Genomic DNA, 22,842 nt, shown 5'->3' with positions numbered 1-22,842 from the left:
ATACCATTGTTTGTCAATAAACTCTATTAGCTCCCTAAAGTTTGGAACCTTTCCTCTGTTCAAGATCATACTATCTGCTCAGTCTGTGTTTCTGTAAAGTCTACCTCCAAACTTGACCAATATCTGAGCAGGATTTAGCAGAGGTTGTTTGGTACAGGCAAGAACGGTCACCGGGTTATGACCACAATGTGATGATGTGTATGGTCAATGTCCAACTCATACGATCTGGTCATTTATATCAAATTTAGCTACACAACTGTGAGTCCAACTGGACATAGATTTGACCAAGTGGCCAAGTTTAGCTTAAGTTACCCACATGAACCGAAATCAGACCTATCATCACAACCACCGAATGACTTGATCCACATCCTTTAAACCAGCACTTTGAGGTCAAACATTCACCCTGCGTTGGTGGCCTCTATTGTTTTTCATAATCAGAGCTAGACCTTAGTCAAATTAAGCACCAAAATGACACGTGTGAATCACTGAAAAGGATTACCGAGTTGGAAAAAATGTTATGAGACAATACATGATGGGAACTGTTGCAAGTTGAAATTCTGAATGGAGCTTTAATACTATGCTGCCTCTCGTATAAAATAAATTACACAGAATCCAACATGTCACATTGCATGTGTAAAAATAGACCACAGACGCACAAGTTAAACCAAAGGACATAAAAAAAAAAAATTCGAGGAAAACGTTATTTGCACAAACATGATTATTAGCCCCTGTACAGTTCTATTCCCAGAGCGCTGCCTTTCTGAGACCACTGATTGTTTTTGAAGTGCCTTTCACATAGATGTCAGATGTCAAGTGAATGAGACTTAAAATAGTACAAGGGAAGGAAATCCTGTGTACTCCCATAGTCAGCCTCTGTGCTGCATTCAACTGTGCCCACCCCGGACATAGCACAACCTATGTAAATATAACAGACACAACAGTAAACCTAGCACACAATAGCGTTGGCTGAAATCAGAATCATGTATCAAACTGAAACTCGCTGATTGGACTGTGTCAGCAGCAACTATTCCGTTCTTTAAGGAGAAATATAAAAGCGAGATAGAGAGGTCCACCTTAGCTTCAAAGAGTGTATCAATTTACACATTAATCTACAATACACACATATACGGTGGCTCAGTGGTTAGCACTTCTGCCTCACAGCACTGGGGTAATGAGTTCGATCCTGACCATGGCGTTATCTGTGTGGAGTTTGTATGTTCTCCCCGTGTTTGTGTGGATTTCCTCTGTGTGCTCCGGTTTCCTCCCAGACTCCAAAAACATACTAGTAGGTTAATTGGCTGCTATCAAATTGACCCTAGTCTGTCTGTCTGCCTGTGTGTATGGGAATTTAGACTGTAAGCTCCAATGGGGCAGGGACTGATGTGAATGAGTTGTGTGTACAGCGCTGTGGAATTAGTGGCGCTATATAATTAACTGGTGATGATGATGATTTGTTAATGATAAATAGCTCAGTGTACATAGTGTTTAGATGCACATGCTGAATGTAGACTCCCGCTCGCTCTTACATCTCCTCTCCAAGTCCGCAGTTATTCCTAAATAATGATTGCACCCATTAGCCATCAAATATCATTTCCCCTTAATAGAATTATATATTCATACTAATCCTGTAATATTATAAGGCAATAATATTGCCCCATTAATATAATGAAAAATAAATATTTCCCCCATAAGCTAATTATAAATAAATTTTATGGCCATAATCAATAATTTACAGAAATTTAAAACCACCGGAAACTGGTGGATCCATCAAACCGCTGGTTAGTAAATCTAGCCCCCTGCCTCAAAAACGCGATTTTTAGTAAATATACCTTTGCAGCTCTTCACTGGCTGTTTCTTTTTAATAACGTTCTCTAATATTAAAAACATCTAATGGTATTTATCTTTTCAAAGGAACAGTTTTCTCCCACAGATGTTATGCTGCAGACTTCCTGAACTATAGAGACGGCATAATAAAACTGTTGATGTTCTCAGTATGTTGCGATAAGAGACGTTGCAGTACCCCAGGGCTTGGTCCAGATGACTCATGAGATAAGACTTCCAATTGCACAAGGATGACAGAGAGTTCAAACCCTATTTGCAGTTTTCAAATAACCTTCTCTGACTAAACAACAAATGCAGACAGCAATATTTTCATTTTAAAGTAACAGTTCAGTAAATTATTATGCATGCAAGTCAGAATTTTTTTTTTTTAAATAATGACAGTATATAATACAGTATCTGAAGCTTATCCGAAATATTAAGAGCCATAGGAAATCGTTCAAAGATTGGCACAAATATATCAACAGTATCTAAAAAAAAAAAGTATAAAAAAATTGTGATAGTAAATCTACAAATGGACATATGACAATGATTTTCTGTTACTAAGTGAAGCAAAGCCCCAGAAATAACAGACATGTTCATACATGACATGGTAATACATGCTGCATTACCTCCTATAAAATTATCCCACCCCAAAGCCTGCTCTGTGCTGTCGTTTTTCTTACACCCTTACCTCCACAGCCATAATATTTCTAGGTGGAAATGAAGATTTCACTTGTAGGACCCGGTGAATCTTGAACGTGGGCGAAGTGGTTTGGATGTGACCTAAAGTTCTTATTGATAAATTGTGAATTTGTAGGGATGCTTATCGACACCTCACACTGCTGAGGACCTGGCTTGTAGTCACATAGTTAATGGACCCCAAACAGCTCTGTTTGTTACCTACATTCAAACACAGGTACATAATCAGCTTTGTCACTTTACATTTGCAACCTCGTCCTCTCTGGCCTCCCCCTCGCTTGCCCCAATCCCTATTCAATGCCACTGCTTCAATTATTTTCCTATCTCGCCGAGTTTCTACCTCCGCTCTCTGCCAGAAGCTACACTGGCTCCCTGTCCCCTACAAAGCCCAGTTCAAACTACTCATCCTCACCTTTTAGGCACTCAACCACTCCTCTCCCCCTGCATCTCCAACCTCATTTCCCTCCACACTCCCTCCCACCCTCTCTGTCCTGCCAACGACCTCCGCCTGATGACCTCTTCTCTTTAGACTTCAAGACTTCTCTTGTGCTGCTCCAGACCTTCGGAACTCACGCCACCACGTCCAATCAGACTATATACTAGTCTCCAAGACTTAAAATGTGCTCACAAAACTCATCCCTTCATCAAAGCCTCCTCTCTCATCCCTTAATGCCCCTAGCACACCTACACATACCCTCAGTGCCAACCTCGGCATGCCTGCTTCCACCCTCTAGAGTGTAAGCTCTAAGGAGCAGGGTTATCTGTCCTTCAATTTTCCTGCCTACACTATCCTATCCACCTTCGCTCCCTATACCTGGTCTCTTAAATCTCTCACTTCAGTGTCTCTGGCCCTGTTAGTGCCGCTCATTCTACTGGGCACAGGCCTGGCACACGCTGGTATCCTCCATGTTGGGTCTATTCGCTCCTCTGTAACCCCTTCCAGTTCTATGCAACTCGCTTCGATTTTGTTGATGGTGTAACTGGTAGTTCTTCTGCCTTACTATGTAACTGTAATATGCTTTGTACTATGTATGCTGTTTTACATTGTGTCATTTGATGTTTGCTCTCCCCTATTGTATGGCGCTGAGGATCCTTTGTGGCGCCTTATACATAAGTAATAATAATAACAATAATAGTAATATCTCCTGCTATAGTTACTCCACAGTTTGAGAATCATACCTGGGTTGTGTATCTCATTGGAAATGAGTTGTGGTAATCTCGTTTTACACATTTTCAGAAAAGCCGAGAATACGCGATTTCTCATCTTCTGCATCGAAAATCTTGGCAGTAAAAAGTTATCACCCACTTTAGTGGCAGATGGTTGTAGTAAAACGTGCCGCAGGACAGATTTTCATTAAATACGGACACGTGTTATGAAATGTACCATATGAAAGGAAGAACCAACCATTTATGCTGCTCTATTAAACGTTGTCCAGCTAACTGTATCCATATCAAATGTCCGGATGGTATTTATCAATCAACCCGTGGCCACTTGTTTGTGTCACGTTATGGATAATGCCATTCCTGGATAACGTCAAGTAAAATAAAATTGTGAGCTCTTTTGTCTCTGTAGATCAGGCAGCAAAGATGAGTGAAAGAAAAAAAAGACTTTAACCGCTAATCCATGTTCTCAGACTTAGTGGTATTACAATGACACCGATAGCGATTCAAGCACCATATAATACAAGAACAACATTTCTACACGGATCCAGATATACAAACCTGCAGCAAGGAATTGTGGGTAGAGATATGCAAATCAGCCCCTTTACACGTTGTGCTTTCATTGGTAGATGGCAGATCAACTAATGTCATACTTGCCTACTTTTGGCTGGCTCCCTCCGGGAGACCACTGAAGAGGGGTGTAGGGGAAGGGTGGAAGAGGGCGGGGCTTCGCGAATCACCTAATTTTTGACCCGCCCCCAGTGACATCGTACACTGGTAAAAAGACCCAAAGCAGGCATTACGTCAAAATGGCGCGATTCGCGAAGCCCTACCCCCTCCACCCATAAACAATTCTATGCCGGCTCTGATGCGGGAGAAATGCCATCTCTCCCAGGATTCCGGTAGACCTACCCGGAATTCGGGAGTCTCCCGGACATTCCGGGAAAGTTGTCATGTATCCACAGTGCATAGAGGTCACATAGCAAACCTGGAGGATATGCGCAGTACTCTCCCTCCTTCCTATGTGTGGCCCCTTTGAAGGCTGGGTGGCCGCGCATACAACTTGGTACTATCTACTCTGCAAGAAACACCCTCACTCAGTTCCACTCCTCAGATCAGCTGTGTCTCATACCTCTGCAATGTCAATAGACACTAAGGGGTAGATTTAACAAACTTTCTAATAAAGAAATGGGGAGGTGTTGCCCTAGGCAACCAAATTCTAGCTGTCATTTATCGAGTACATTTTAGCAGGTGATTGGTTGCTATGGGCAAGACCTCCACATTTCAGTTTTAGACGTCTTAGTAAATCTACCTCATACACAGCGAGTCAATTTCTTATTTGATGTTTTTAAAAAGACAGATATTGATATAAGAACCCCAACTATAGAAACATGAGGCGATGCTGAGTTGTCTTTGTGTTTAATCACAATTACACATATCAATGTAACTGATTTTATAATAGTCAGGGGTGATTTTTAGGGGGTCGTGCAAAGTTTCAACCTGTCACAAGTTTATAAAAAGACCATTCAATGTCAGTTTTTATAAGTAATTGTTTCTAACAATAGAGACCCCCAGCAGTATACACTGCATCAATCATACATTTTCACAGCAATGTCACAAAGTGGGAATAGATACTTTACTGAGGACATAAAAAGTGAAGCATTATTCAAAGTAAAAGAAAATGAAATGCAGACATTTATTGCAAGAGAAAAGCATAAGACAAAGTTGTGTTTTTAATTTACGACAAGCAGAAACTGTGCATGAAAAGGATATGGAGAAAAGGAAACACTGAACTAACAAGATAATGATCAGTCCTGCAGATCTCTATCTTCGCCTCTCACAATACCAAGGGCTAGATTTACTAAGCTGCGGGTTTGAAAAAGTGGGGATGTTGCCTATAGCAACCAATCAGATTCTAGCTGTCATTTTGTAGAAGGTACTAAGTAAATGAAAGCTAGAATCTGATTGGTTGCTATAGGCAACATCCCCAGTTTTTCAAACCCGAAGCTTAGTAAATCCAGCCCCAAGTGCTTGAATTATTTTCGCCTCCTTAATCTAAAAAAAAATTTGTACTATCTCGGTCAGCCTAAAGATGGCAGTAGAGAGCAACAGCTGACACAAGTGTAATATTTCCCATTTAAAATCTGTTATGATAAAAAACACAAATGTCTAACAAATTACGTTCACCGGTTTGTAAACACAAACCTGGTTTTATCCATTCACGGTGAAACCGCAAATAAACTCACCAAAACCCCCCGCTACACTCAGGTCATTCTTTTTCTGGATAACTGGCTTCATACAGTTACTCATCTATTCCAATGAAAGGCTTTGAACACTGTTATAATGAAGGCCAGGCTTCGTTCTGTGGTTTTACGGCAATAAAAAACAATTAATAGCCTTGAGCCGGATTGCTTACATATTAAAACCCACTAATGCAGCTCAATTATGTCCCTGTATATTTTCTGTGAACTCATCTCTCGCAGCGTTAATCGACTTTACATTTTACGCCGTCATAAGCAGCCTGTTAAAGCTGTTAAAGAGATTATATGTTTTATGGTTGTACCCCACAGGCAACGTTACCTCTGCCGTCGGGGCTTCATGTAGCAGAAATCCCCAGAATGTGAAGAATTAGGTCACAGGGGTAATATTGCAAAATGCAAAACTACAACAGCTGGTTAAAACATTGAATAAACAGTGAGCAATCGCCAGCCAGCGCTGTCATTTAAAGGAGTCGATGGTCAGTGTCTCATATACACCAAAAACCTTGGTAGAAAATACCCCCAATTCATATTCAAAGTCCCCCTCAATCACCCCAAACCTAAAGCATTATAGTGAGTATGCTCCCCTGATTTTAACCCGCCCCCCTCCCACCCCCCCACTTATGACAAAACCACACTTGCCGGGATAGAGCATTTTGTATTGTTAGTACATCGTACAATCAATTTTTGTTTGCAGGTGTTCTATAGACAGTAAAGCTGGGTACACACTGCAAAATTTTCCACCATCTTTTTATGCCGATCGATTTTACAAGTGATCGATGGTCCGATCGCTCGGTCCATGGACTGCATACACACCAGCCTTGTTTTAGAAGATAAAGGGAAGAGCGGACGTTCCTTTAGCGACTTTTTACAGCCATGTTGTCGTGAGCAATGATTGCAATTTCGTACACATCGGTCGGAAGTTTATACACACTACACAGCGGAAACGAGATTGGAACGAAAATATTAAACGGTACGACCAATCAAATGAGGTGATAATCGTCCATTTGGGCAGAGTTTCGACCATCGTGTCACTGCACACACTGACCAGACTTTTAAACGAGCGTTCGTATGTCGGCTGGTTGAGCCGATTATTGGACAAAAACCTTGTAGTGTGTACCCAGCTTTACCAAAACCCGTACATACATACCTCCAAACAATCCCAATTTTACACAGACCAGAAGCAGAACAAGATTTTCTTGGGTAAACAAGAGTGTATCCTGACAAAATAAGGCACACGGAATAGAATTCTCTGGTTCTGGCATGTCAATACACAAGATATGTTTGCCCATCAAAGCAAATAATAATTGTTCCCCCCCCCCCCCCCCCCAAGTTAACATTACATTGCACAGTACATATTATTGTCATTGTTTATATCATACCTAGAAATGACACAGTGCTTTACAGAGAAGTATTAATCATCCTCGACAGTCGCTGTCTCAATGGAGCTTACAATCTAAGGAGCATTATTTATTATTCAGAGCCTTCATGGCGTTAAGTCATTTTATTAATGCCCATAGCACTTCATTTTATAAAAATATATTTTATATATATATATATATATATATATATATCACTGAGATCGATCGACGTCAAAAAGTCCAGATGAACATAGAAATTTTACACAGATCGTGCCCTGGTCAGAATTGACCCTATGCCATACTTGTCTACTTTTTGCAAGTTGTATCCGGGAGAGGGGAGTGTCTAGAGGGCGGGAGGGGGAGGGGCGCGGCCAAATGCGCCATTATGCCGTTTTGTGGTGGGGGTGGGAAAAATGACGCGATTCGCTCATTTTAGCCCCGTAATTGCGGGATGCGGGAGACTTGCCAGCTCTCCCGGGTGTCCGTGAGACCGACCCGAATTAAAAAATTATAGGCCAGAAATGCAATTTGACTTCAAGTTAACATGCGCCCTCCAATCCTTAGTCTATTGGGAAGATGATATAAGCCGTAATATTCTTTTCTTCACATTGTTACATATCGGACCTCACAACTACCCCCAGAAATGTTGCTGTTTATCTGTCTTTGCATAAATTGCATAATTTTTTTTATTTCAACTGTTCATTGGCTGTTATAGATCAGGAGGAAGACTCCCCTCACACTTCCAAAATAAAGAGAGACAAATATTTGATCTTTAGCAAACTACACCGATAGAATTTGTACTTTGCTCGTTACCAGTGTCAATGCTCTTTCGAGCCTTAGCAGAGATGTTCAGCCTAAAAGGCCAGATAATTAAATGATTAGTTACACAGACTCCTGTGTGAGAGAACTGTGACCCTGAAATCATATTTTCTACATTGTAATACATGATGCATTATTCATCCAGAGCTGGCTAAACAAACTGGCCGACAGGTGTTGTGGAACTACAGATCCCAGGACAGCCTACAAAGCCGTTAACGGGTGTTCTTGACTATTATTGAACTACAACTCTCAGCATGCTCTGAAACAGGCAGGGGAGATATCAAATGTGGGCAAGCAGGGATGTCATGTGATAACGCACGCGATGTCATGTGATAACGCACGTGGTTGCTCCTGGCCATCACGTAACCTCGCTACAACTCTGGGTTTCCTCCAACTTAATTGGCTTCTGAATATTAGCCCCATTGTGTGTGAATGTATTAGTGTGCCTGTGGTAGGTAATAATAGATTGTAAGCTCCATTGGTGCAAGGACTAACGTGACTGAATAAAAAGTTCTGATTCAGCTCCAAACTATATGTAGATGCTATATGAACGAAGGATAATAATAAATAGTTTGAGTTTAGTGAAATTTTAGACTTAAGCTATCTAAAAACCGTTCTGTAAGATGAACGTCACAGCAGAAGGCACTTCTGGAGTTAGCTGATATGTCAAACAACCAGCACAATTGATAAACACATATTTGTTACAGTTATTATCCAATGAAAAAACAACAATTAGGCACTTCTTGCTCTGATATGATGATATTGTAAATGTATCAAGCTGAGAGTTTTCCGGCAGGTTTGAAAAACCAATCAGATTCTAGTTATCATTTATTTAGTACATTCTACTAAATGACAAATAGAATCTAATTGGTTGCTATAGGCAACATCTCTACTTTTCAAACCCGCCGGAAAACTCTCAGCTTGATACATTTACCCCCTGGAGAACAGTATTTAAAAGTAAGATCGAAGGACAAGGAAAGATCATTTCAAGAGAAAGCCAAATACAGGAAGATGTGTACAAAGTGGATTAAACGTCAAAGGAAAAAGATGTACAACCAATTTCATGAAACCTTGTCTGGAGCTGTAAGTAAAGTTACGAGTAAACTTCCTAACATTTATACCTGCACAATGTACATTTTTAGCCCACACAGCAGTTTTCTACAGAATAAGGAACCTGAACAGGAATAGGAAACTGGGAAAGATATTCGACATTCCGTTAACAAAAAAAAAAGCGTTTCAAGTAATGGGAACAAAGCCAAACAAGAGACATCTAAACATACAAGCAAAAAAAAGAAAATAAACAAAGTGAATTCGCTACAAATGTAAAAAGCAAAAGAATTATTTTTTTTTATGTGTTTATTTAATTTAATATATAAACCAAGAAACTTCTGTTCAGGATAATTAGCTTACCTTTTTGATTAGTCATGCCGCTCACATGGAAAAATATCCAGAGCACAACCAATTACTAATGCAAATGTGGGTTGTGCACAACATACATTCTAACATTCCAGGACTAGGTCATAGTGCTCCAGCTCTGGGAAAGATATCTGGGGGGGTTGTACAACTCCGCTCTCTATGTTGGCGATATATAGATTAAGGATGATCATAACTAGATGGGGGCATAGCTGATATCAGCACACACAATGGTAGAGTCTGTAACTTATTTAATGAATCCAACTATTAAGCACAGCTTGCCCCAGGAGCTTATAACTACATTTTTGTAATACAGTCAGGTAGAGGTGGGAAAGTGGCATTTTTAAGGTCGTAAGAAGCTGACACTGGAATTTTAACCAGGGTACAGAACAAAGTGCAATTCCAGGGGGGTAAATGTATCAAGCTGCGACTTTACGGCAGGTTTGAACATTGTAGATGTTGCCTATAGCAACCAATCAGATTCTAGTAATAATTTATTTAGTACATTCTACAAAATGACAGCTAGAATCTGATTGGTTGCTATAGGCAACAACTTTACTTTTCAAACCCGCAGCTTGATACACTTATCCGCAGATCTCAGCATAACCTTTCTGTCACAAGCTGTATGGTGGCTTTGAGATTGCACCATGTATATTCTCCATCTTGGGGAGTAATAGTAATTGCAGATAAAATCCATGTCAAACCAAACCTGCCTTTACTTAATTGCTTTTGATTCCAGTCCCAGGATTGGCTCTGATGAGTACTTGATCAGCTCATATCGTACCCTATGAAGGCAGATTTCTTTATTGAAAGCCTGGGAACGTGCAATCAAAAACCCAATGTGCCCAAAAAAGGTGCAAAAGCATAAAAAAAGTGCACAAGGGGTGCGGTACTGGCCCCTTCTTTAAAAAGAAAGGGCCCTGGTCCCCGACCCCCGGAACCAAAAAGGTCCCTTAGGGGGCAAGGGTCTTCAGACCCCCTTCGCTGCGAGGCTAGGGGGGTCCCTTTAGCCCCTGGGATCCGCCGAAGCTTCACCCAGGGCTTAACAACTAGTCCACCCCCTAAGGGGAGGACCTACATAGGTGTTCAGGGGGGCCGGAGCCTCAGGGCCGCACAACCCCCCCTAGATCGTCTCGGGGACAGGAGCCCAAAAGGGCCTACCCGCACCCAATAAAATCCAGAAACGTGAACACAAAAGAAAAAGTGACAAACGTGAAGAAAAATAAATAGTGCTGAGTGCGTACGGCCCCAGCCTAATGGCTGGGCTTGGTATAAAAAATTTTCTCGCCCAGCCATAAGGCCGGGGCAAAGAATAGAGCGAATGCTTAAAAGAAAGTGGTCAAAAGTGTGTGGGTGCCAATCTAATCACGTGTTTAAGGTGCTATGACCAGTGATTTATGGCACCCCCGGGGTCGCCACTCCCGGAGGCACATTTGTCCCAGGCTTTTCAAAGCAGCAATCCCAGCCCCTGGCCAGAGGACCAAGTGCAGCTCTGCCACAACTGCACTTGATCTTAGCCAAAAGGCCGAGAAGCGATTAATAAATTACCACTGTTATTGTTGCTGGTGTAATTAAATTAATCTAAATTATACATAAGATAAATGCAGACAGTGCCTGGGTGTGTACCAGACACGTACTGTTATGTTAGGGTGAATTAGTGTTTGATTTAGCATATGGAAGGTGTGAGGCAATGAGATTTGCATCTTGCATTTAATGACACTATAGAAAATGGGTCAGAAGCACATGATTCATTTGAGCAAGAAAAAAGAAACAAAACAAAATAGAGAAATGTTCTAAACAATACTTTGTCACATCTGCCAAAACATGTTTATAAGAAAAACACCTGTTATCAGGATAGTCTTTACTATATTTATCTTTAAATGTTTTCTCATACTGGTAGAAATGCACCTACAAATGTCCTTTCACCTATAATGCACACATGACAACTTTTAAGATCTCTCCAGCATTGAATGGAGGGGGCGGAGCTTAATTACACAATTAAGCCCCACCCTCTCCATTCACTTGCCGTGAATTTCGGCAAATGCGGGAGCTTTGCCTACTCTTCCAGGAGTCCGTGAGGACTCCCCAAAATTGGGGAGCCTCCCGGGAATTCCGGGAGAGTAGGCAAGTATGCTATAACGTGCTCCTGGAAGATTCAACAAAAATATGCTTTAGGAAGTTTAGGTCAAGACCGGACACCCACCACCTCCAAGCAAAGGGTAGAAATCAGAATTTATGATGGAGAAAAAAGTTTTCCCATTAAATCCATGTGCATTATTTGACCAGCCAAACTATATCACATTTTTGTATGTGGGTGATGGGGACGGGTCGTTTTCAGGGAGGAGAGTTCATGGGGGGAGGGGGCTCTGTCTGTTTCATTTGTACTGGGCCCCACGATTTTTGATGGCAGCTCTGGGTGCACATGCTACAAAACTACAATGGGTGGACCACCTTTGGACAGCCCCACCTCAATATCACTTGCCCCCTACAGCGAGTGGAAGTTTTCCTCCCCAACATCCCCACAAATCAGGACAATCTGAGCCGACAAGGAGGCAGTTGAACCATGAAGCCCTCTACGTTTTTCAGGCCACATGCCGGTAAGTGGTAGAAAACAAGACAGATAGAAAAATACAATTTGATTGCCCTCCTGAAGCTCCCCCTTGAAAATCCCAAACAATTTCTGGACATAACCAGCCCCAGGCCTTATAATAAAACACAGGAACTGAAGATATATAGAAGACAGACAGCAAGGGATGAAGGGAATCCGCTTACTTCAGTAAGGACACACTGCGGCTTCAAACGCTGAGCCTCAGCCACAAACAGACTTTGAAGCCGCAGCTACACATGCTGTTTATATTATTCTACTGTCAGGGAAAAAAAAGACACCTGAATACTAATTGTAGCTTCTGTTTGTTCTACAAAATACACTCATCTTACGCCGCTAGTTGTATTTGCTTCCAGTCGCCTTAGTTGTGCAGAGCAAAACTATGTGTGTTATCTAGCAATATCTACACATCCGACCAGAACGGCCACTCCTAGAGACTGCTGGGAGTAATAGGACAAATTTATCCTATGGGTCACATGATACCATTGAGAATCAGACATCATCAACGAAATATGCGGCTAAGTGTACTATTATATAGGTGTGACATAAACTGAGGCTACTAAATTAATGACACGTGTTCGGTCCTACGTCTAAAAACGATGCTATAGGGACACTTGTCTGTGCATTCACTATAATGGGTATGAGAAGTTGTACTGTGCATTTATCTATGTGGTCAATGTTACAGCAGATACAGCCAATGATATCATACATAAAGATCGAGAGGATGAACAGCAGTACTGTGCATTTATTTTTGCTTGCTGCAAAGGAATATTCATGGTCAGTGGTTAGCACTTCTGCCTCACAGCACTGGGGCCATGAGATTGATTACTGACCATGGCCTTATCTGTGTGGAGTTTGTATGTTCTCTCCATGTTTGCCTACTATTCCTCTGATACTGATAAGTTTACTGGCTGCTGACAAAATTAACCCTAGTATGTGTGTGCTAGGGGATTTAGACCATACTTGCCTACTTTCGGCAAGTGTAGTCTGGGAGAAGGGCGTGACTATAAAGCGGGAGGAGGCGGGGTGCGGCCAATCGCTTCACATTGGCCCCACCCCATGACGGAAATACCGTTTTGTCAAGGGGGGGGCAGGGCCAAAATTACGCGATTCACCGCAAATCGCATCAATTAAGCTAGGCAGTTGCGGGCTGCGGGAGACTTGCCTGCGCTCCCGAGAGTCCGTGAGACCGACACGAATTTCGGGAGTCTCCCGGACATTCCGGGAGAGTTGGCAAGAATGATTTAGACCATAAGCTACGATGGGGCTGATGTAAATAATAAATATTTTCGGTACAGAGCTCGGTAATTAGTGGTGCATTATAAATAAACGATAATAGTAATTTTATTTTAACCATCACTTTATGTCCCCCCACCTCCATTCCCCCAGACAATTTATTTACTGTCCTCTCATTCCCTAAATCATTTTAAATGGAACTGGTTTTAATGATTTTGTTTGCATAAGCTACAGAGTACTTAGTGTGGCCTATATACCACTCTATATTAAGGATGCGGAGCCCCAGAACATGCAGTTCTACTGCACTCTAACAAGCTAAGATAAAGTTGTTAAAAGCAAAAAGCGGCAGGTGGGCAATTTATTTATTTTTCAGGGGACAAGTTTAAAAGTGAGAGGGGAAACAATGAAATATAACTTCAAGTGAGAGATGAACTTACAAAAAGCTCTAAAAAGCGGATCAGCGTCCTCAAGGATAACGATCTATCTATTTTGATCTGTATCGTCTATTTTAAGAAGCTCTTGTTCCTGAATCCAGGCTGGCACACATGACAAAAAGGAAAAATTAAACAGTGACCACACTCTGGCTGAGCGGTCTGGAAATGACACTGTTAAAAACTGAACTTGCAAGAAGAGAAGAGTCATCAGTTAAATTAACCTTTTAACGCTTTTTTTCTGGATTGCCTCTGACTTTTATGACATGTGTATGTTTTAAGAGTGCATTTTATTTTAAGGAAAGGATTTTTATCCCAAACAACAAGGAAACAGAATATGAACAGGAAACTGGAGAAGATACACGTTGTTTATTGCAAATAACTCATACTTGCCTACTTTCGGAAACTTGTTTCCGGGAGAGGGGCGTGACTGGAGGGCGGGGATGCGGCCAAACGCGTCATTTTGGCCCATCTCCCCACAACGGGTCCAAAATGACGCGATTCGACACGAATCGCATCATTTTTGCTAGGCAGTAGCGGGATGCAGGAGATTTGTCAGCTCTCCCGGGAGTCCATGAGACCGACCCGAATTTCGGGAGTCTCCAGGACATTCCGGGGGAGTTGGCAAGTATGAAATAACTGTGGAATAACCTCAGCATTTCAAGCAATGACAATCAACCAAATAACTCAAACATGCGAACAAATAAATAAACAGGAAAAGAAAATGTATAATGATATTTTAGGTGCTTTATTCAATTTACTAGATAAACCAAAAGAGGTTTCTGTTCAGGATGATTACTTAACTTTTTTGCTTAGCCTCGACCATTAATTCCGAAAAGTGCCACAGCAAAGACAATTGCCTATGTAGATATTGGTTATCTCCACCCAAAAGTTTTTACTACAGCTGATAACTGCGCAATGACCAAAGCCTTTACCAGCCCCCCCAACACGCTTCAACCCAAAAACTATCCAACAGATCCACACCATTCCCACTCATAGTAACATATTGAATCCTTCTCTCCGATAAGTTAACCTCCTGTTTGCAACTATCATCACGAACTGTGAGCGTGCCCTTGTTATTTTATCTTTAATAACGTTTTACCTGTGGGTTTTGACAGCTAAATAACGTTTATTCATGTTCAAAGAATAAATATGTTTTTTCATTGTCTATGCCTAACAGTGCAAAAAGTACGTTCTTATAATACAATTGCAATACTTAATTGCTAGGTACATTGCTGGATTTATGTTTGCCGTGGTTGCTGTAAACGTTAGACTATTATTTTGAGTAGATAAAAAAAAAAAGTTTGCTATGGAAAATTATGATGGAACTAGTTGCACAACTGATGACAAAAGAAAGTCATTAAAAGTATGTTATACATTTGGGTTATAGCAGCAAAGTTGATTTGGTGCGAGTGTAATATAGAGGCAGAAATGGTGAGATTGGTGGACAGTTCCCGTTAATCGGTCAATGTTGTAATATTTATACAAATATCTTTGGCATACTTTAGTCTCTAACTCGTATGCAGCCATAGCCTGTGCTGGCCAAGCATTAAGCCCTTAGTGCATGCTTAATTTGCCAGTGGTAAATCAGAATTAGGGCAGCACGGTGGCTAAGTTGTTAGTACTTCTGCCTCACAGCACTGAGGTCATGAGTTCAATTCCCGACCATGGCCTTATCTGTGTGGGGTTTGTATGTTCTCCCTGTGTTTGCGTGGGTTTCCTCTGGGTGCTCCAGTTTCCTCCCACACTCCAAAAACATACTAGGTTAATTGGCTGCTATCAAAATTGACCCTAGTCTCTTTCTTTTTGTGTGTATGCTAAGGAATTTAGATTGTAAGCTCCAATGGGGCAGGGACTGATGTGAGTGAGTTCTCTGTGCAGCGCTGCGGAATCAGTGGCGCTATATAAATAAATGATGATGATGATACATGAAGCAATATGCACAAATGTGTTGTAACTCTAGGAAACCATATAATGGAAACCAGAAATAATCTGATTGCCATTGGTTACATCAATTTTGTATATTATTTAAATGTTATATATTATAAAAGTATAATATAGTACACTGATGGGCAACAGGCAGGCCCGCCGTGGCACCATCTCCCTAGCTCCTTCCTGCTTTATGACACGCTAATTCTTTTATCTGCTTTACGCCCCGTTGTCCCCTTCTCTTACGTTCTGCTTTATGTCACTCCGAGCGTTATCCATGTCCTCAGCTGTTAATAAATAAGACCTAGGACTGTGGGTGAACCTTGATGAGCCATAAACAAGGGAAGACCAAACCAGACAAGAGCAGCCGACTTCAGCATCACACGACCTCCTCTGCCCACCCCAGGACGGTCACCCACTGAAAGAAGAACGTTTAAGATCAAGTAGGAAGGAGGGACGTACCGACCAAACCACGTTGTCTCCTACCACCATGGGAAAGTCCTACGACGTGATACCTTCTCTGAAATTTATTTTGGAGAGCATGTTGGATCTAAACTAGGGGCATGCTGTGTCTCCTTCTTTGACTAAATTGTTTCTTTTTAATGTATTCCCAGGATTAAGGGCAATCTGTGGCCCTATTGAAGGACAGAGGGCCACACATGCGATACTTGATGTGTATCGGGTTGCCTATCACTGTTAGAGCAGATATGGATTCAAGCAGGCATATTTATCAACCACCGCATTTTAACCATAATTAATTTCAATCCTTATCGCAAAGATAAGGGTTGAAAAATAGAGATTATTTATTTCTGCACTAGGAACAGCAGTCATGAAAAACTGCTATCTGCTATCACCACTTTTGCGATAGTGACCGGAGAGGAGAGCAAGTTTCATCCCGGGGGGCGCACAGGCGGCCGCATCACATGACACACGCTGCGGCCGCCTCATAATGACGTGCTGGCCCGGTAATATTACCGGGCCGCCGGTAATATTAATAAATTATTGCATCCACCGGGTGGAGGGGAGTGGGGGGAGGCGGCTGCCCCGAACAGCCGTTAAAGTGAGCGGCCCGGGTGCCCGCTGCCCCCCTTCCCCCCGTTCCAGGCCGCCCCTGAGAGCAGGTAAGTTGCGGTGAGGGATCTGAATATTACTCTACTGCAATGCTCTCCCCATAGGCTTCAGTGGCTAACGCCAGCTTCAGACATATATGGGGACTGCTTTGCAGCTCGATGAGAACTGCGATGCAGCAGATAACTACGGTATCTACTGCGATGCCCTCTTAATAAATGTGAACCTTACTTAAATGTGCATCTGTCATGAAAAAAAATGAATAAATAAATAGGCCCCAAGCAGTCTGGAAACAAGAATACTACAGTATATCATCATTTGTGGTTAACAAGCATAAAGATGAGCGACAGTAGACCGAGACCCAAATGTCACTATCAGCCAACTCCAACTTGTCCCATCCTGCTTCAGCCCGTGACCTCAGCAACAGCTCTGAGTCTGCAGCACAGGAAGGACAATATACTGATTGTGTCTTAGCCTATGACGAACATATTTCATCTCTACTATATTGTCACTGAACTAGGAAGCAGAATGACGCGGGGGGGGGGGGGACGACCTTTATTCTTAATGTTTATTTGTAAAGCACCAATATTTTCCGCAGCGCTATACAGTAGGGAGATAAAACATGCACAGATTACACTACAACAACACATCTTAAAGTTTATTGTCACTTAATGTACAGCAGTTGGGTGTGAGGCTTTTGCTTAGTAAGGGACCACGTTAAATGACAATTTTGCAAAAGGGATTTAGCCTTAAAGTCAAATGAAGAAAGGGCTTGTGCGCAAAAGCTAACAATCTAATATGAAATGATTTATGTTCAACCTGATTATACAATATACGAGCAATTGTGGGCAGCACTGTGGCTTAGTGGTTAGCACTTCTGCCTCACAAAACTGGGGTCGTGAGTTAAATTCCCGACCATGGCATAATCTGTGAGGCGTTTGTATGTTCCCCCTGTGTTTGCGTGGGCTTCCTCCGGGTGCTCCGGTTTCCTTTCACACTCCAAAAAAATACTGATAGGTTAATTGTTTGCTATCAAATTGATCCTAATCTGTCTGTCTGTTCATGAAAATCTCTTGTCCAGCAAGGTTTATGCCCCTATGTTATATGCACTGTAAAAACAGGAGACTGATTCCTGTCAACACTTGGAGGTAAATTTATCTAGCTGCAGGTTTGAAAAAGTGGAGATGTTGCCTATAGCAATCAATCAGATTCTAGCTGTCATTTTATAGAATGTACTAAATAAATGATAAATAGAATCTGATTGGTTGCTATAGAGAACATCTCAATTTTTTCAAACCCGCAGCTTGATAAATTTACCTCCTTGGGGGGATTCAATTACCCCCCGAATTACGACCTCATTAAACATATTACCGTTATTACGGTAATAGTAATCTGGCTTTCTGCTCCCGACATTAAAACTACCGTAATAACGGTTATTACGGGCACTATTATCGTAATAACGGTAATAGTGCAAAGGCCGTGTTACTTTTTCAAGTGGCCAATTGAATTTCCCCCTGAATGTTAACTATCTTTAAATGTAGCACCTATGATTTGATAAAACGTTGTAAACAGAATTTTTCAGGCACAACTATGAAGCTTACAAGATACAAGTGACTTGTAGAGCTGGATTATCCATTGGGCAAACAAAGGCTTCTGCCGAGAGCTCAGTGGGAATTGAGAAGCCTGGATTACTTGAACCTCCTTTTATTTGTGCTTTTTTAAGAAAAACGGATAGGGGTAAGGGGAGCAAACAAGCATTTTTGGGCTCTCGTGGGGTCTTAATCAGGCTCTGATTCAAGATCATGGAACCGTGTGTGGTGCAATAATTCTTTTAGGCCAGTTGGGATTTGGTTTAACTGCCGTAAACTGTGTTTAAGTACCAAGCTTCAAAACATTTAAAGTTGCCTGTTCACACTTAAACGGTTACATTCTATAGTAGTTTTAAGTTTCTTTATTCGAACAGTAAACATAACTGTTTGTAAATGAAGGAAAAATGTTAAAAACACTGTACAAAGTAACAATTAAGCTTAAAAAAGCTCACACCCCATCACCTTGCTCAAACTGCTTTAATTTTGTTTTAGTCCACATAATGTTCGAGAAGGTCTAGCGATTCTTCGAACTTCAGCTTGTAAATGTATCAAGCTGAGAGTTTTCCGGTGGGTATGAAAAACCAATCAGATTCTAGCTATCATTTATTTAGTACATTCTACAAAATGATAGCTAGAATCTGATTGGTGGCTATAGGCAACATCTCCACTTTTCAAACTTGCAGGAAAACTCTCAGCTTAATACATTTATTTACCCCAGATCTGTTTTGACAAACGGTTTGAAAACCACTTCGAAACAAGTTCATGTCTCAGCAAGTCAGAGCACTTGGCTTACCTTGTAATGGCCATTATCCTAACCAGTCTTTAAAGACAGGAACACAACACTTCAGTATCTTCACTACACACAGGGTTAGTAATTTGGGGTTAGTTTGGGTTTGATCTTCTAATATCGACAAGGGCACAGACACAAATTAAACGGCGGTTCCTACACAATCACTACATATTTGTCTTAATACCAGATGGTACATACAGCCATGTCTCGTGAAAACCAGGGACCAGAAAATGAATACAAGCTTACATGGGTTCACATAGAATAATTATCTTTATACGGTGCCATTACACAACTTTCAAAAGTCATCTAAATTAAACCAGATGCACAATACTATTTCACTGCCCAGTAATCAGAGTGATAGACTTGTATAACAAACTTAAAACAAATACAGCACATAACTAAAATGCTAACTTATGATTTTGCTGTGATCCTTGTTGCCTAATATAATAATAACAAATACTATCTATGCATATTTATATTTGTTAAAGTTTGCAAGTAAGTTTTGAATAATAAGAACATGTTGAAACAATAAACGTTATATATATGCCCAGCAGCCCGTATATACTGTTACTTTTAATTAACAAACAAAAAAAAATCACAAACATCTCTGACAGTTATATTGATGTGTGTGTGTTTTGATGTGCAACTGTTTGGAACCAATTAAAAAAACTCACCACAATGTTTTATACCATTCTAGTGAATGGTGACCCCCAAAAATAAAAATACATAAAAAGGATAATAAAACTATAGCAACAAAAAGTAACTGTGACTACAAATCGAATCCTGGGGCATCCTCAGTTTTCCTTGGCAATCACAGAGTTAACATTGGCCACCAGACACAAATTCCATTGTGAGGACTCCCCCCTGCAATTTGATACTGACAGCAAGACCCCCACACACCAGGAAGTGTCTGCTGAAACCGAAAGATTGGAAACCCCCCACCAAAAAGACATACTATTAACAGACTTATTACAAGTTCACAGATGACATCATCACACCCAGTAAAATGCTACCCTTAACCCCTTCACTGCCGCTGGCTACTTTCAGACCCCCTTCCTCAGTCTGCAGATGGTGTAGAAAACAGATGGACTATACTGTAATAATAAATTGCAGAAACATTATTCTGTAGTATAAAATGCAAAATAAGGTGGGTCATCTAATAGGGAGAGAGAGAGAGAGAAAAGGGGGGTCTTCACCCTCTCATACAGATACACAGAGATTATAGTTGTAAAGCTGCTTTATATGAGTACTACCAGCTGCTAACAAGCTTGTCACTACATGGATCTCAGCCCAGAGGTCACTGGAGTATTGTATGTAGCAGAAGCTTGCACTCAGCTAAATAATAATAATATAATACTCCGCTTTATAAGTCCACCTTAAAGGACACACATTACTAAAATTACAGAAACCCATGTGTGTTCCCCGCACACAGCTGCTGTACATGTGTGTTCCCCGCACACAGCTGCTGTACATGTGTGTGCACGTACCCATTGCTTAATACTTGTCTTAAAAGTTGGAGACAGGCGCACGGCCAGACAATGCAGCGCCCGTTATGTTCAGACACATATGTCCATAGCAGACATCTAACAATACAAAATCCGCTACACGCTCCTCCAATCTGAGCCCGTCACAATACACCGTTAATGGAGGAAAGTGAACAACTACTGAAACTACATTCACCTAATCTGCCCAAACTCAATCCAACGTCTCCATAACTGCGTTCCTGCCCAGTGTCCCCAAAACGCACCCTGGCCAAAACTGATTAAATAGTGTCCTATCCAAACAACTTCAGTTTCCTCTTTATCCAGCCTGTCTAAGCTGTGCCTACCCAGGTTGGCCAAACTGCCCTCTCACCTAGTCTTTCCAAAACGATGCCCTTCCGAGATGCCCTCTCATCATACATGTCCAAATTGTGCGCATCCACAGATTGCCTCTAGTCCCAGACCTGTGCCACCTCGGGCTGCATCAACTACTATCATGCCCTAGCCTGCATGCCCAAACTGGGTTCATCCAAACTGCCTCCCCTCCCTGCCTGCCTAAACTGCCTTCTCATCCAGCATACTCATGCAGCCAGCCTGCCCACACATGTCTAGCAGAGTCCCTCTCTTTGTCTGCAGCCAGCTCTGCTCCAGCAATAAGAGGCACACAACACATCAAACATTGGGAACACAAAACAAAAGGGGGGATCAGAAGAGTAAATTACCAGAAATGTGCGGAGCCCTCCTCCTCCTTCTCCTCCAAGCACTGGCAGATTACAGAGAAATTCTACACAGCACAATTCCACCTCTGCCCTCCCTTAATCGGCTTCTCCCTTACAGCCTTCCTGTGACTCTAATATAGTTGCTCAGGGAGCCACGTGGATTGGAGAGAAAAAGCTAAACATAGGAGACTAAACTCCGCCTCGGCTCCAGTTAAAGCAGAGCCCCCAGCACTTCCAATGCGTCTCCAGCCCGGCAGCGCACAGGGGTCTTTTTGGGTACGCCCAGCACATCTGCTTCCTCCAGGGGTGTAGTGCATGCTAAGGCAGCTCTGCTGTGCACCAGTGGATAGCATGGGCTCTCAGTGTGTTGCATACATGTGGGTGGAGACCCCTGGAGACAGAGCTTCTACCAGAACGCAGTGTTTAAAGCAAACCAGACCTCAGTATTTGCAGCTCAGCCCACTTTGAAATGCAGCATATATAGAGGAAAGGAGAAGAGTACTTGTTTTTTGAAATGTAAAGGAAATAAACTATTAAACACAGAGGTATCCTGAAACAGCAGGACACAAACTAACAATGGGTTGCCATGGTGATTACATGGATGTGCTGTTTAGTGCCATGCCCTGAACCACTTGTGGATTGCGGTTAAGAAAGGAGAAGCCGCAAATTGGGAAAGTGTCAGAAGTGTTGAAGTTTATAGGTTGCAGCAGAATTCACTTTCGCAAGTGAAGCACAAAGTTGCACAGTCAGGGATGCCAACATTTATAAGCTGTTTAATTGCCAGTTTTCTACAAAATATCAATTTGACGACCGCAAAATCCTGTTTACGGCTTTTGCGACATTCCCAATTTTTTTTCCGAGTGGACAAGGGGCTAAGCAATTGGCAATAAGGGGTTAATAACGCTTCTCGGCCACAAACCATCAGAAAGATATGTGTTAGGTTACATCCAGATGGGCACATTTTTGAGACTTTTTGAAGACTTTGATGTTACAAATATGCTGCTTAAAAAAGTCCTCATGCAATTGAATTTAATTCTAATAAAACCCTATGTGGCTGGATCTCTTATAAATAACTTATTTATTTCACTTAGGGGTCTATTTACCAATGACCGCATAATATGAATGAAACTTTTCAATCCTCATCGCATAGGTGCGGATTGAAAAGTTTCTCATATGTATTAAAAAATCAACACAGGAACAGCCGTTCCGAAAAATGGCTGCTCCTGTGAAGATTAACACTTACCTGTCACTGAAGTCTTCTCTTCTCCTCCCTCTGCGGTGCTGCTCGCCCCTCTTTCAATCCCTGTGCGCATGCGCCGACCAGTAAACTCGGGCATGCGCACAGAGATCCCTGTCTGACGGAACCTGAGGCAAGTGTGGAGGGATCACTTGATCCCTCCACACATGCGCTGTGCAGCCCTGCTCGTCGGAGCAGCGCTGTTTTCAGTGAAACTTTTCAATT

At 41.8% G+C, this 22,842-nt stretch overlaps 1 protein-coding gene across 1 annotated transcript in view; it reads right to left on the bottom strand.

The window, feature by feature from the left end:
• The window catches only part of ST3GAL1 (ST3 beta-galactoside alpha-2,3-sialyltransferase 1), a 98,685-nt gene extending 76,974 nt beyond the window's left edge, over positions 1-21,711 (bottom strand). Inside the window, exon 1 of the mRNA XM_075211685.1 lies at positions 21,384-21,711. The gene's annotated coding sequence lies outside the window, so the exon portion shown is untranslated. The remainder of the gene's footprint in view (positions 1-21,383) is intronic.
• Positions 21,712-22,842: the final 1,131 nt, after the last annotated feature.

The sequence above is a fragment of the Mixophyes fleayi genome, chromosome 5 (genome assembly GCF_038048845.1).
Source record: "Mixophyes fleayi isolate aMixFle1 chromosome 5, aMixFle1.hap1, whole genome shotgun sequence".
Taxonomy (NCBI): Eukaryota; Metazoa; Chordata; class Amphibia; order Anura; family Limnodynastidae; genus Mixophyes; species Mixophyes fleayi.
Note: the sequence above shows the minus strand (reverse complement) of the source record. Positions and strands in the feature narration are given on the sequence as shown.